This window comes from Geotrypetes seraphini, chromosome 1 (genome assembly GCF_902459505.1).
Source record: "Geotrypetes seraphini chromosome 1, aGeoSer1.1, whole genome shotgun sequence".
Taxonomy (NCBI): domain Eukaryota; kingdom Metazoa; phylum Chordata; class Amphibia; order Gymnophiona; family Dermophiidae; genus Geotrypetes; species Geotrypetes seraphini.
In genome coordinates, this window is record NC_047084.1 from 34,465,104 (window position 1) to 34,477,995 (window position 12,892).

The window sequence follows — 12,892 nt, forward strand, 5'->3', positions numbered from 1 at the left end:
AAATCAGCTACTGATACAGCTGTAGCTCTGACATTGTGATCTGTGAAATGGACCTCCAAAGTCAGCCCAACTTAGGTGTAAGTGAAAAAGAAGCAGTCTGCTAGCCAACAGGATAAGGTGTATTTGCCAATGACTGCCCCATCCTGTCTGGATTAACTCAAACAAAAATCTAGATGGACTGTCATAAGAACATATGAATTGCTGCTGCTGGGTCAGACCAGTGGTCCACTGTGCCCAGCAATCCGCTCCCGTGGCGGCCCTTGGGTCAAAGACCAGGGCCTTGAGATCAGCCCTACCTGCATACGATCTGGTACAGCAGGAACTTGTCTAACTTTGTCTTGAATCCTTGGAGGGCGTTTTCCCCTATAACAGCCTCCGGAAGAGCGTTCCAGTTTAGTCTGCTCCAGATAGAAGACTAAGGCTTGCTTGCAGTCCAAGGTTTGCAGTGTGCTTTCACTAGGATGGGCATGAGGTTTTAGGGGAAAATCTTGGAATGACAATTGATTGATTAAGATGAAACTCCAACACGACCTTAAGGAAGAACTTAGGATGCATGCGAAGAACCATTCTGTTGTGAAGAAACTGTGTAAGGTGGATCAGCTACTAGGGCCTGAAGCTCACTGACCCTGCATGCTGGTCAGGTACTTCAGATGGCATGAGTCAAAAGGAACTATCATCAGCTGGATGAGAAAGACACTGAGGTCCCAAGACATAGAAGGAGGTTTGATTGGGAGCTTTGTAGAAACCTCAGATAAAACAAACAACTAGGGGCTGTACAGAGATAGATTACCCACTACAGTGATGGCAAGCGTGACTGCAATAAGATGAGCCCTTACAGGTTTTTAAAGCAGACTCAGTGATGTTAAAGGTACTCAAGCAGTTTTTGTGTAGGACAATAAAAAGGTTCTAGAGCTCTGCCCTCGCACAAGATGGCAAACTTTCTTAAAAGTATATGCCCTCCTAGAGGAATCTTTCCTGGAAGCCAGCAGGACCCTGGAAACGCCCTCAAGCAGATGAAGGAATGCTAATTCTACATACTTGGACCAGTTCTTCCTGTAGTGAATCCATCAGTTGGTAATGGAACCCAGGCAGGATGAAGCTATTCTGGACCTGGTGCTTACAAACAGAGAATATGTTTCTGAAACTATGGTGGGTGATCATTTGATATCCAGAAATCACCGAATAGTGTGGTTCAATATTAAGACACAGGAGAAGAGGGCTTATTCAAGACTGAAGATTCTAGACTTCAAAGAATCAACTTTGTTAAGAGGGTCAGAAATAGCCATGAAGTGCTTCTTGAAATCACTGGGTGTTTTTTGGGACATAGAAAAATAGCTGATGTGAAATCAAATGGCTCAATTTTCAATTTGTTTGGTGGCGGGAGGGAGAAAAAAAAAAAAAAAAGGGGAAGCATCCCATTCAGGGGAAAAATAAAATAAAAGGTCCCATAAAAGTAGGGAAGGCTAAGAAAAATCTCTTTGAAATGTGCAGTAGAGAGGAGAGGAACAGAGGTTTGCATAGAGCCATGAAAAAAATTTAAAAGAAGATGACATGTGTGCATGTGTGATTGAGATTGCCAAATGCTTCAAGAATCTTTTGAATGCTGGACAGCGTCCATGTTAGGGCTCCATTGTTGATGTCATCATATATAGTAATCTCTCGATCCTGCTTGTCTTTGGAGAACTACAGAAACACCCAGCAAATTTAAGAGAATCAACTGAGGGAATCCACAGACATCTCACATGCAAAAGTTATCTTTATTCCCATCTCACTAACTTTTGCAGACATCAGCAGCAAAATGTATTACTCCTATTGTATTTTGGATGGCTAATAGCTGGTTAAAACTGAATAGTGATAAAACAAAATTTGTTCTGATTGAGTCAAAAGGAGTTGTTGCTCATGATTATTCTTTTGTTGTATAATTTACAGATTAGATCCTAGGCGTAATCTCAGATCAGAATTTAACCACAGAAGAACAAAAATTCCCTTGCTAGGCTTTGTTTTTGGTTAATGTATATTCTTTGACATATTAAGAACCTTACTGGGTCAGACCAAATGTCCATCTAGCCCAGTAGCCAGTCCTCACAGTGGCCAATCCAAGTCACTAGTACCTGGCAAAAACCCCCAAAAGTAGCAACATTCCATGCTACTGATTCAAGGCAAGCAGTGGCTTCCTCCATGTCTGTCTCAATAACAGACTATGGACTTTTCCTCCCAAAAACTGTCTTCCAGGATAAAGTTAAGTTGGTAGGCTTCAATTCTCTCCAAACTGGATTACTGAAATAAGGCTTGTCTAATGTGTTCAAACTATACAAAATATGACAATATAGCCGATCTGTTCTTTAAAGAAATTTGATAAGATTATACCCTATTATATTCAGCTCCAATAGAGGCTAGGATTTTCTTCAAACTGTGTTGCTTGGAATATAAAATTATTTATGGAACCGCTGTGCTCTATATGCTTTCACTAATAACAGTTCTATATTCTAAATATATAACTCATTTTTTAAAGTTAGCTTTTCCATGTTGCAAGAGTTTAAAAATCTAAAAGAATTTTTTAGACATTATTTTAATACCAAGCAGCTACGGTTTGGAATACTTTACCTTAATCAAGTAATTTTTATGACAAATTATGTTTCTTTTCATAAAAGTATCAAGGCTATCATATTGAAAAAGTATGTACTTACTAATTCATAAGTTTAAGGCAATGTGCAGTATATCTCAGTTCTGTTGCTGGTTTTTGTATTTTGTAATCTACCTCAAACTAGGATTTGGGGTAGGTGGAATATAAATCATGGGTAATATAAAATCTGTGTCATCCTTCTCTTGAATACATCTGAATTTCCCCATAAACATGTTAAAGCTGGCTCCAGATCCAAGATGACCTATGTTGCTCACCAGCTTGTAAGTATCTGAATTTCCCTTTGGTGGTGAACTTTATTCCTAACTTTATTGGTGAAAAGAAAAAGGGTATACCCTCACTTTATCCTTTAACAATCTTCTCTCTAGTTGCAGGTCTAATGGATCACTTTGTAGAACCCCCAGCCTAAACAGTCGGGACATCAAATGGCAGTGCAGCTAAGGAGAAATTAGGTTCTTACCTGATAATTTACTTTCTTTTAGCTTCTCCAGACCGGTATTGGATCTTACAGGCGTGTATATATCTCATCATGACCAGCAGGTGGAGACTGAAACAAAACTTTGGAACTGTACATATCATGTGACCCCTCCCTAATTACCTCAGTCTGCTGAATAGCCAAGCAGAACTAAGAACTATATACAGAAAACAAATAGGACTCTGAACAGGGGTATGAACAAATAAAAACAGGAACGCTGTTGGAAAATTTAAAGGAAGAAATGCAAATAGCAAAGGTCCCCATAGCTCGCCAGCTACGCCAGCCAAGCTACAGCTGCTGTTCTTAATCTCCCCAGCCCTAGAAAAATACTAGAAACTGACCAAAAACATGAAAATCTGCACGCAAGACAATGACGATAGACAGGGTCTGGAGAAGCTAAAAGAAAGTAAATTAGCAGTTAAGAACCTAATTTCTCCTTCTTTAGCACTCTCCAGACCGATATAGGATCTTACAAGTGGGACGTACCAAAGCAGTCTCCATCATGGGTGGGACCCCCGAAGGGCTGATACCAGAACATGCGCACACAAACACCGTGTCCCAACGCACCTAAACGTCCACACGGTAGTGTCTGACAAAGGAATGTAGAGAAGATCAGACCGCCACCTTACAAATATCCACAGGAAGCACCAGCAAAGACACAGCCCAAGAAGCTTCCTGACCGCGAGTAGAATGAGCCTTGAGAAATTCCGGAACAGTCTTTTTCTGAAGAAGATAAGCTGAAGCAATAATCTCCTTGATCCAGTGCATAATGGTAGCCTTTGAAGCGCCATCCCCCCTACGAGGACCCGCTTGAAGGATAAATAGTTGATCTGATTTCCTGATCTCCTGGGTCCTCCGCAAGTAGGCGTGAAGGACCCGACCAACATCTAATTTGCGCAACTGTTTCTGCTCAGAAGAACCTGCTCGACTACAGACTGACATGAAAAGGAGAAACTACCTTTGGCAGAAAGGAAGGAACAGGCCTCAACACTACCCACTCCTTAGAAAACTCGAGGAAGGGAGACCTACAAGAGAAAGCCTGCAGCTCCGAAACACGTCTAGCAGAAGTAATAGCCACCAAGAAGACCGCCTTAATAGTAAGGTCCTTCAACGTGCAGGCACCCAAAGTCTCAAAAGGGGGCGCACAAGCCCGGACAGGATCAGATTCAAATCCCAAGAGAGAACAGATGGTCGCACGGGAGGCTTGAGCAACTTGGCCGCCTGCAAGAAGCGAACGACATTAGGAATGGCAGTCAGACGCTGACCTCGTAATAACTCACGAAAGGCTGAAAGGGCCGCAAGCTGAACCCAGGGAGAAGACCAAGCCAGGCCCCTGCACAGGCCATCCTGCAAGAACTCCAAGATGTTGGGCAGGGAAGTGCGAAAAGCAACCACTCCTCGTGCCGTACACCACTCCTCAAATATACGCCAAATTCGTACATAAGCCAGAGAAGTGGAAAGTCTGCAGGACCCCAAGAGAGTAGAGAGTAGAGATCATTTTGTCTGAATACCCCTTCTTACCTAGGCAATTCCTTTCAAGAGCCAAGCCGTAAGACAAAAGGGACTCAGAGAGAACATGGGAATGGAGCCCTGAGTCAGAAGATCGGGCGAAAGAGGCAGAGGAAGAGGATCAGACACCAGATGCCTCACCAGATCCGCATACCATGGTTGCCTGGGCCAATCCAGAGCTACCAGAACCATGAGGTCCGGATGTAAACTATGCGGAGAAGAACTCTGCCCACTAATGGCCACGGAGGGAACACATACAACAGCCCCTCCGTTGGCCATGGTTGAACCAGAGCATCCAGACCCTTGGCCTGACTGTCTGTGCGATGACTGAAGAAGTTTCAAGTTTAATTAATTTTAATATACCGACCATCGACGTGCACCTGGCCAGTTTAAAATGCTAAAAATGAAAGGTTAAAATAAATTTTTGTAGGGGGGTGTTTTGGCGTTGACTCCTGTGGCCATCAGGACCATTAGGGGCTGACCCCAAGACTGCACTATCAACTGAAAGGCCATGTGGCTTAAACACCACTCTCCGGGATTTAACATGTTACGACTGAGGAAGTCCGCTTGAACATTCTCTACTCCAGCTATGTGGAAGGCCAAGATATCCTGAAGAAGCGACTCTGCCCAGAACATGAGCAGAGCCACCTCCTGCGCCACATGAGTGCTCTTGGTGCCCCCCCAACGATTGACATAGGCCACCGCCATGGCATTGTCTGACAGAACCCGGACCGATTTGGCCGTCAAGAAGGAATGGAAGGATAAAAGTGCCAGACGGGTAAAGCTTACTGTTGAGGCACCGAGTTTGACACCCCCCGAGGTCAGATGGACCCCCAAACAGGGTCCACCCAAGCTCAATCCGGCAACAAAAAGGGACAAAAATTCCTAAACAAATTCCAACAGCCCTACCAAGGGAGATGGGTACAGATCACCACACCTGCTGGAGACTGAGAGAAGACTGAGGTAATTAGAGAGGGGTCACATGATATGTACAGTTCCAAAGTTTTGTCTCAGTCTTCACCTGCTGGTCATGATGAGATATATACCCGCTTGTAAGATCCTATACCGGTCTGAAGAATGGATTTTAGTTGATAGGCACAGCTTAGAATTAAAAACACATTACAGTAAGCCTGAAGAGTGAGCTCCTGGCAAGGACAGAACGATCTAAAGCTCTGGGGAAAGAGGTGGCTTCTGAAGTGATGCAGCTATATTTTTTCCTTGAGGTAAAAACTTAGGACCTTAAGCAGGAGAGGAGTTGGTGCCACACTATTTGCTGATCAGAAAGCTAGCAAAGCTGCATAGCAGTATCATACCCCTACATCTGCATTTTCTGACTTTCATCCAACTATCAATGGAGATTCCTCATAAATTTTGGATGGATTGTCCAAAGCCTTTCAGCAAGGAGGAACCAAGTAGAAGTTATGCCTTTAAGTTTCATCCAAGGAGCAGGTGCTTGTAGGGATTGTGTGTGCTACCTAAACTCAGGAATTTGTTTTGGCTAGCTGAATGAAATAGGAATATTCTAGAAACTGAGGCTAGGGTCACTTGCCATTGTTTAAATGCAATTTTAAGACTTATGTAGCTATGTATTGATCAACTCAAACTGCTCTCTGGTTTGTGACAATACTATCCTCTCTGTCAAAGTTGAGAAGCTGGAAAATACCAGTAGAAGAAACCAACTTACTTGTATCCCTGATAAATGTCCCTAAAGTCCTGAATGTTTCACTGAAGGTGGTGGTATCTTTAACGACATTTTGGCTTTTCAGAAGTAGTAGTTATACTTCCACCAACCAAATTTAGTGTGTTCCAATAGATTTGGATATGTAAGTCACTGAAAAATGTAATATTTATGACGTGTGAGAAGCTGGGGAGAATAAGAAATTACTATATTACAACCATCTGTTTTAAGGACAGAGTAGGCAAGTTAAAAGCAGAACAGTTAATGAATTAACAAGGCTCAGAGAAAATGTCAGGCAGCAGTCTGTGAATCTCCCTCTCCCTTTGATCTTCTCCTATTTGAAACATCATGGGCCAAACCACCAACTGAGAGCTTCTGAAAACTGTCTACTTTCTGAAATACCTTTATACTTCTTACAGATGTAGCAAGAGGCTTGATGCCATCCACCGCAACCAAGAACATTCATAAAATGCAAGCAATCCATTACAACAGTGCAGCCACAGCATTCCATTTACCAACCTTCAGAGGTACTCTAACTATTATAAAACTAATTTCCTGCAGAGCTGTTTGAAAACTATTTGCAACTAAAATTCTGTAATTGGCTGATATTGAATGCAAGGTCAAAGCAATGGTGGGGTAAGTGGAAGGCACTAGTTACAGGGCCCACCTTTATAGTGTTTTCCATGTGGTTCAGAGAAAACAGAGATCAATTTTATTTGCACGCCCCCAAGTAAACACAAGCTTCATCAGTGCAAGGTAAGGAGCATAAAGGCATTGTGATTGGTTCCTCTGCCTCCCCAGTACATGAGTGTATTTTCCCATCCCTGGGAGGACATCAAATGATAATTTATACCTCTACAAGGAAAACAGGGAATATGGTCCAGTCCCTTTCCTCAGCTTAGGAAAGTAGATTGTGTAGGCCAATGCAAATCCTCTTATCCCCTACGAAGAAAGTAGAGAGGTAGGCCAGTTGTAGGTTGCTCCTATTGCTGCCTTCTGCTTGTTACTTCTGGCCAGTGAGAGAGAAAGTTGCTAAAATCTGGAGAGGATAATAATGGCTTCTTTCTGAACTATAAGGAGGGAGGAAAATGAATGATCACTAAAGTGAGTAGAGAGAAAGGAGCGCCTTTGGAGAATGATCACATGCTGGGGATGAAGCACTAAGGAAAAGAGAAGGGGAGGTGCTCAAAGATTGTCGGGGAGGGGGGCAGTAATTGGCATGAGGCTAGGAGAATTAAGGGCCACTGTAGAGATAATGTTGGGGAAGAGGGCTGAGGATAAAGGACAACCAGAGGATGGAACAAGGTGATGCTGTGGAGAGTGAGGACTACTAGAAGGATCATATGTAAGGATGGAATTGAAGGACCACTGGGGAAAAAATAGAGGGCAGACGAAAAGGTCTAGCTTATGTTTTGATCACTAGTAAGGAAACGTGGCCTCTGCAAGGATTCAAAAACAAGGGTTGGGAGGGGGAGATCAGGAGTGATGTTAGAAAATGATATTGGGGGGCAAATAGGGGCTGAAGCTATACTCTCTCTCTCTCCCCCCTTTTTTACACCACAGTACAGAGTAGCATCATTGGGGGAAGATGGCTAGGAAATGAGCACAGAAGGAAGTAATGGGACAAAGATAATTGTGTGCACTGATCATGAAAATGCCCAATTACATCACTGAAGAAACTAAACAAAGACAATTCTTAAATTTAGTACATTATGCAGAGAATTTCTTGCACCTACAATCTCAAAAACTAGAGCTTTTTCTGAACAAGCACATAATAGCCCTCTTTAACAATCTCAAAATCCCAGAATCAAATATCAATATACCCAAGAGAAAAAGCAAAGATGCTTACCTATAGTAGGTATTCTCCAAGGACAGAAGGTGTATATTCTCACATGTGGGTGAAGTCATCCACAGAACCCAGTAAATGACAAGGTACATATTAAGAGGACTGTCACTTTAAATTTTAAGGCAGTGTGTGGCTTGTGGAGCCTGCAGTTCAATAACAAAGCTAAGAAGCCAACTAGGGGAGGTGGGTGGGTTGTGAGAATATATACCTGCTGTCCTCAGAGAACACCTGCTACACTTAAGCATCTTTGCTTTCTCCGAGGACAAACAGGTATAATATTCTCCCAAGCTTCCAGGATCATGACTCTGGACGAGGTTTAACACTGAACATACATGAGCCTGGCGAAACTCAATAGGCTTGGAGGGAAAGTTTGCACTCAGGAAGAAAATAGATTTTGCAGAGCTGCTTGCCCAAACTGCCATCTCTTCTGGATTTTGCTCTAAACAGTAGTGTGAGGTAAAGGTATAAATTGAGGATCAAGTAGCCACTTTGCAGATGTCATCAATAGAAGCAGGAACCAGGTCAGCAGCATGCAAGTGCCATTGCGCTTTGTCCTGGCAAACAACTGTGGCTAGCACTGAAGATAAGGAGCAGCTAAGCTGGAAGGAAGACAGTGTGCGACAATTGAGGTAACTGCCTGGGATCCCTGGCTGACCAGAAAGGCTTCCCTCTGACGTCAGCTCTGACATCGGAAGGAAGCCCTCCAGTGGCTTTGGCGGAGAGGGGCCTGGTGTGAGGGTGGGGGAATGCTGGATCCGCAGGCGATAGGGAGGGAGGTTGTCGGGCAGGCAGCTGCAAACACGAGGGGAGCTGCCAGTGCTGATCCGAAGGGGAAGGAAGAGAGGCAACTCAGCAGATCCTTTACTGGGACAGATTGAAGGGAATTCAAGGGGGATAAACGTTGGACTTAGTGATGGAGGGAGAGGTGTGGCATGGTGCTGGAGAGGGGTGATAGAAGGAGAAATGTTGGGCATGGGGCTGGTGGGCAATAGTGAAAAATGCTGCACATTATCCGGGGTGTGAGAGAGGGGAAAATATTGGATATGGCAGAAGAAGGAGTGGGAGAGATGCACCATGGATCTCTCTCTCTCCCTCCCCCCCCACTTCCTGTACATAGGAGGAGGGGATTATAGAATGGTGAGATGATGAAGGCAGGGAGATGGGCAGAGGGGAAATACTAGAAACAGACGTATAGGAGACAGAGAAGGGAGATGCTGAACATGGGGAACAATATATACATAAAGATAGAAGATGGATGGTGAGCAGTGTTCCCGCTAAGCTGCGTTGGCCTGCGCTCACGCACAAAATATTACATCGCAGCGCACAAGTTTCTCTTCACAGCGCACACACGCGTCGCAAATTTCCCCACAATTGCCATGCTTCGGTTCCTCTTCTTCCTTCCTTCCTCCCCCCCCGCGGGACCCTGCGGCACCATCAACTCTTACTCCCTCTAATGTCGGCCCTGCAGCTCCAGACTTCCTCGCACCTTCTCCCCTCCCCCTTTGGATCGCTATTATTTTAAATGTTATAGCCGCGGAGCTGTATCCATCAGTGGAGATGTCTAACCTCGGCCTGCCCCGGAACTCTTACTGCAACAGTGACTTCCTGTTCCTGCCTAGACGGGCGGCTGCTGCAGTAAGAGTTCCGGGGCAGGCCGAGGTTAGACATCTCCACTGATGGATACAGCTCCGCGGCTATAACATTTAAAATAATAGCGATCCAAAGGGGGAGGGGAGAAGGTGCGAGGAAGTCTGGAGCTGCAGGGCCGACATTAGAGGGAGTAAGAGTTGATGGTGCCGCAGGGTCCCGCGGGGGGGGGGGGGGAGGAAGGAAGGAAGAAGAGGAACCGAAGCATGGCAATTGTGGGGAAGTGCAGAGCTGCAGGGAAGAGTGTTGCGGTACCCAGCTGGAGGGAGAAGGAAGATGAGGGAGGGAATTAAAGGAGATGCCAGGGCTTGGAGCGTAGGAGGAAGGTATGCCAGTCTAAGGGAAAAGGAAGGGGGAGATGTGAGAGCATGGAGGGGGAGCGAAAGATGGAAGAAAAGGAAAGGAGAGAGATGCCAGAGAATCAGGGAAGGGGAGATACCAGACTATGAGGAGAGGTGTGGGAGAGGGAAGGCGAGGAGAGAGATGCCAGACCAATGGGGTGAAAGGAGAGATGGAAGGGGGAGGCATACAGTTTCTGGAAGGGGCATAGAAGGAGAGAAGATGCCATATAGGGGAAGAGAGACGGCAGACAGTGGATGGAAGGAAGAGAGTTACAAGAAGATGAGGAAAGGAGAAACCACAGAAGACAAAGGTAGAAAAAAATTTCTATTTATTTATTGCTTTAGGAGACATGTGTCACTGTTTCTGTGAAGCATTGTATGCAGAGTCCAGCTTCTTGCTGGTTCAATTTAACCTTTGTCTATGTATTTTTATTTTATCCCCCCTTTTACAAAACTGTGAAGCGTTTTTAGCACCAGCCTTGGTGGTAGCAGCTCTGATGCTCAGAGCTGTTACCTCCGTAGCTAAAATCCACACTACAGTTTTGTAAAAGAGGGAGGGGTTAGTTTGTGATTACATATTCCTTACTAGGCGAAGGTGTTTTCTGTGTTCTGTGTGTTTTCTGTTAGGATTGACGGTGTAGGATTGATCTGTGCTGGTCTGGCTTGTTTAGTTTTACAATGGGTGTATTGATGTACTGCTCACTGCAATATGTAAGATGCTGCCTTTTCCTAGGTACTCATGTGTGACGTGTGGTTTGTTACTAAAAATCATGTTTTTCTTACAGATGGGGGGGGTGCCAAAAAATGATGGGCCCCGGATGTTACATATGCTAGGTACGCCACTGTATGTAAAGATACCAGAAAGCTGGCGTAGCAAAAACTTCTAAGTTTTGAGTATTTAACCCTCCCACAATCTCACGGGCACTCGTTTCAAGTTTATTGAGATTTTGATTTAAACGCAATATCAAATATTTTCAATGCGTATAACAAAAATAAATTTGGGGAAATAAATAAAACCATTTGAACCAGTGTTCCCGCTAAGCTGCGCTGGCGCACAAAATATTACATCGCAGCGCACACGTTTCTCGTCACAGCGCACAATCGGAAGAGGCGTACGGCAGATGGCAGGGCGGCGAGAGGAGAATCGGGCGAGTTGGCTCATAACTTGCTGGCGCCCGATATTTTTGGCTCACGGTGAAAAAAGTTTGCTCACAACACCCGCCCGCTTAGAGGGAACACTGATGGTGAGCATGAAGAAAGAAGAAATGTCAAATGGTCAGGAGACCCTGGCAAATGAGTTAAAAGAAGGCAAAAGACCAGCACCTGAGACCAACATGATTTGAAGAATAAAACGACGAGACAACAAAAGGTAGAAAAATACAATTATATTTTCTATCTTGTGATTAGAAAGCTCTGTTGTTGTTTTTCTTTTAAGATAAAAGATGAGGATCACGTGACGCTATGAGTGGGTGAGGACGTGTTTCTGGCCGGCTCCGGGACCCTGCTCTCATGTTCTACTAATTAATTCTCCTTACCAGCTTCGCGGCAGTGTTTTTTCCCTGCTCTGGGTGGCGGAATATATGGACCGTTATATCACCCGTTCTCAGGAAGCAGAGGCCATGAAATCGGTGTGGAAAGATCGGGACCGCACTACACCAGCTGCTCCCAAAATGGCGAACGCTGCGGCCACTGCGGTCTCGCAGTTCACAGAGGCGGCGATTAACGAAATTAAGGCGGCGGTCGCGCAAGTTTTGGCTCCTCAATTAGAACCACTTACAACTCAGATGACCCGGCTTGAACAACTTTTGTCCGACAATTCATCTCGGACAGCCGAACTGGAACAGAGGGTCTCTGCGGTGGAGGACCCGGTGAACTCCCATGAAATGGACATCTCGGCCTTGCAGGAACAGCTCCGTACTCAAGCTGATAAACTTGAGGACCTAGAAAACAGGTCTCATCGCAGTAATTTGCGTTTTCTTGGCATTCCGGAGCTCATTTCAGATGCTCGCTTGTTGCCTGAGCTGGAAAGTTGGTTGGAGCTGGAGTTCCCAAGTGCCTCCCCACTGGGGCCCATATGTCTAGAATGTGCTCACCATATTGGGGTGCGAACAGACCGGGATTCACGGCCCAGACTGGTCATTGTGAAATGTTTGAACTATAGACATAAAATGGAAATCCTTAAACAGTATCGAGCCAAACGAGAGACCTTGGATTTCCAGGGAGCATCAATTAGGATCAGTCAAGACTATTCTGCTGCGCTGACTGAACGGAGGAAAGGATTTTATCCTTTGTGTATGAAGCTTGTGGACTGTAAAGCACGTTTTCTGTTTTTGAATCCGGCACTACTTAAAATCCATCATGATGGAGCCTGGCGTTCTTTTGTGACAGCTCAAGAAGCCGCAGACTATATTAACTTAACCTTTGGATTATCTGCTGTGGCCACCTGATTTTCTTTTTTTTCTCATTTTGGAGTGTTTATTTGGTCTGTTGCATTGTTTTCTTGCATGTTATTACTGGCTGGGTGGCTTGGTGGTACTTGCTGGTTGGGAGTATTACAACTGTCCTCTGTTGTTGTACTATGGAGGGTGGGGTCCTGTTAGGCGTCTCTTGCGGGCCTAGTGCAGGTTCCCCATTGTGGGGAATGTTCTGTGGGGAAGTTGGGATGGGGTTGGGTAGGGGGTTTTCTTTGGGTAGGGAACAGTACCTACTGGTTGATGTTATGTGTTGGGCTGTATGGGGATTCTTGTGGAAAGGG

At 44.9% G+C, this 12,892-nt stretch overlaps 1 protein-coding gene across 1 annotated transcript in view; it reads right to left on the reverse strand.

The window, feature by feature from the left end:
- Positions 1-12,892, reverse strand: part of MTX3 (metaxin 3) — a 102,898-nt gene that overhangs the window by 25,353 nt on the left and 64,653 nt on the right. The window lies entirely within an intron of this gene.